Here is a 3,852-nt window from a genome sequence, read left to right as displayed (position 1 = left end):
GAGAGCTGCCGGTGGCAGCAGGGGCGGGGATGCAAACGCTGCTATGAAGTTGTACACTCTATACTTCCCGTAGTGTAGACTTGGCTAGACTTGACCATGTGATGAATCACGAGGCACGGACCCGCACGGACCCTTGTGGATATGAGGAGGCATCTAAACACCTGCACATACGTCTGGGATGTAAAAGCCAATTAGGGCAAAGACCTGACGTCATGAAGGCAGGGTCTAGGCTCCGCTGCTCTCCGCAGTATCTCCAGACCGGCTGCTCTTTTGCGGAGCAGCCGCCTGGCCACGCCTTGCTCCCGCGATAAGTTGAGGCCATGTGATACCGACTGCCGAGTCGAAAACACACCCATCTAGACCATCGTGGACAGATTTTTAACCACGTGCATCTTGTGCTGCGCAGTTTTTGTGCTGCGCAGCCAACTTGAACGCGCCTTATGAAAGGAACAGAGGTCAACCCCGCTATTAGGGGTGTGTGAGTACGCGATCCGTGCTGGCTGCGCGATCGGATATGCGCATGCGCAAGATGTCCGCGCATGCGCAGTTGATACTAGTGGCCACAGCGATCCGAGCCGGCTGCACGATCGGGTATGCGCATGCGCATGATGTTCGCGCATGCGCAGTTGATACTACGCACCGCGGCGGGAGTTTCATTCATTCAAAGTTCATTACGTAGAAGAAAACGTGACGATGTTTTGTGAAAATATGCTTATTTTTATTTAATACTAGTATCGTGAGTCATGTAACTACTTGCTTTAACTATTTCTCAGCATATTTTACCTAACAAGAATCGTCTGTGCCAGTGTTTCAATTGATACATTTATGAATGTAAATACCAGATAGCTAGTAAATGGCTAGTAACCAAATGGCTAGTAACGAAAGTATCCTGTACTTCTACTACACGATCTGATCAATATTGGATTGTGGATATAAATCATTCCGTGAAGGTAATGTTGATGTCAGCTAGTGCTAGCTACATGGCGAACGTCAGATCAAACCCATAGTTTGTAAAAGCACTTCAATAAAGCTGTGTAACAAAATTGTACAGTATTTTACTTTTTACCTGCATGTTTTTGTATGGTCTCCAAAGTAGTAGGTCTAGAATAGTGTCGTTGTGAGATCATTGTGCTACCGATCTCGAAAGAATGAGGAGCCGCAAACAAGGCATTTTAAACATTGAATCTGTCCGGGGCAAAAGGAACAACGGCACCGAAATAACTATTGTTTACATCAGCCTTTTTGACGGAGATGCGTTTGCCAAATGATATTGACTGACAAGATGCACATGGCTATGGTTTGATAACAATGGCTAGCTGATGCAGATGGCTATGGTTTGATAACAAAGACTTGTCTAGAGCATACATAAATAGCCTATAGCTAAAAGAACGCGTAAACGAATAGCTAAATCTACGTTTCGTGCTAAAAGTCACTGAAGCATAGTTGATTGATTTACACCTTCAGTGCAATGTCTGGGCGACTTTGAGTATCTTGCAGTGTTAATGCTTCTTCCTGTAGGCTACACAATCAGTAGTCTACAGTAGGCAGCCTAACTTGCGAGTGTTCCTAAAAGGCAAGCTTACATAAAACGCCAAGCAGGTATGTCATTTTTTAAGTGCCTTGTGTGCCTGCCTGTCCTTCATATGGTCATCATTTGTATGGTATCCAAAACATCTCCTCATTGAAACACACCTAATTGGCAAATTGTTGCAACACTATGCAAGACAAATCTCTTATTTCTTTCACCAGAGTTTTAGTTGTTGTTCCACAAGTTCAGGCTCAGACTTTTGCTAATATGTTCCACTCACCCCACTACTACTGACTAACTTCGGCCAGCAAGACCGCGGAGGATATGCTATTTTTTGTGCTGCTTTTGTGCTGATCACATTGTTGCACAAGCCATGCACTCAGGTAAACATAACTACACCAGTTGGCCATTTAAAAAAAAACAAAAAAAACATTGGGAAGCTGCAGAGTGAAATCCACATTATACAGTATGCGCTACAAAGGTTAGTGTCAAAGTACCAACAAGACACATATTTTATTGAAAAACTTGTGGACATTATAGAAATACAAAACGTACAATAGTACCTGAACAAACAAAATGAACACAATGAACAAACTATAACCCAATTATCTATCTATATATATATATACATATGTGTGTATGTGGGTAGTTGATATCTTTCCAAGAAAAAGTGATTTTTTTGGAAAACATATATTTTTTAAGAAAGAATAAAAACATTTATGTGTATGGAAAACATTGCATAACATTCATGTAGTCCACTCCAGAGCGGTAGATAAAACAGAGTGGCGACACTCCCATAGACCTCCATAGGAAAAAATGGCAGCGCTTTTTCCAGGCTATTTCCTCGTTATGGGACTTTTGGAACTGTTTACAGCCAATTTCTTGGTCAGTAGTCAATGAGTTAATTGATTACACCTTCCAGCATCTAGAAGTACATCCCACCCTCCTGCAATTCAGCCATTGATTCAGGGCAGGTTTTTTTAGAACTTTTGATCGTGTGGCGGCGACATCAAAGCGCGTCGCAACTCTCTCTCTCTATGGCTCTGGTCCACTCTATCTAAAACATCCCTACTGGGAAAAAATAGCAAGAAACCAATTTATGTTGGTAGCTGATTTTAGCTCGTTTTTTTTACTGGTTTTCTTCAAGCTATTCATGGATTTCATCAGGTCCCTTTGCACAGGTGTATTAATCAAGCACCATGCAGTCTGCATTGATAATCAAGGTGCTTGATTGTATACACCTGTGGAAAGGGACCTGATGAAACCCATGAATTGCTGATCTTTGCTGGTATTCATGGGTTTCAACCGGTCCCTTTCCACAGCTGTATAAAATCAAGCATCTTGATTGTGAATGCAGGCTGCATGGTGCTTGATTAACCCACCTGTGGAAAGGGACCGGTTGAAACCCATGAATAACTGGTTAGGCCACCAGGTGGACATGCTGGCGTGACCATCTAAGGAAGCTGGTCATGCTGGGGCCTGTACTACGAAGCGGGGTTACTGGCTTAGCTGGGTAACTTCGAGAGTAAGTTGATCACGTGTGGCGTAACTTCCCGGTTAACCCGTACTACGAAAGGTGGATAGGTTTTAACCTAGGTATGCTGCCATGGCAATTTACGCTGCATCTCAAACCTGCTCCGAGCAGGTTATGATCTTGGTTAACCCGAGGTTTGCGGTTAACCACACCCCACAATTTCGACGTAGGCTACTTTGAAGATACATTATTGGAGCGCAAATTGAAAGCGCCTCTCTTCGCAAGGCGAGAATCTTTCTCCATATAATATTCTCTGAAAGATAGCCTATACATTCTCAGCCGAGGGAATTCGTTGCATTTGTCAGCTGATCGATGCAAAGTGGAGGCTATAAGCATTGGCAATATAACATATTTTCATAATTAAGAAATATTAATGCAAGCTATAACTAGGCCCATAAACCTTCTGAATGTTTTTGAGTTTCATTTTCACCTGCTGCCAGCGGCACTGCCGTTGCATCTAAAATGTTCACAGGATAGGCATACACTAAATCAGTCAATGGGGCTAAACATTAAATTATCCTTTATTAATATTTATTAATATACAAGGCATGAATTGTGTTGCATCTGTAGGACTCTTATGAACTCAAAATGTATTTATTTCAACACATTTCAGACATTCCGCAAGCTATTAATCCTCCGTAACACATAGGCTATTTAAGGAACATGAAATAAAACTTTACTTTCATATATCCGATCTGCAATAGCCTACGTGCCAACAGCCTTGTCTTGCTTTGTTTGCTTCCGACGTATTTGATGTATCGTAAAGTGGGTTTTAATTCCTCGCAACTTT

Source organism: Sardina pilchardus, chromosome 1 (genome assembly GCF_963854185.1).
Source record: "Sardina pilchardus chromosome 1, fSarPil1.1, whole genome shotgun sequence".
NCBI lineage: Eukaryota > Metazoa > Chordata > Actinopteri > Clupeiformes > Clupeidae > Sardina > Sardina pilchardus.
This window is presented reverse-complemented; position numbering follows the sequence as displayed.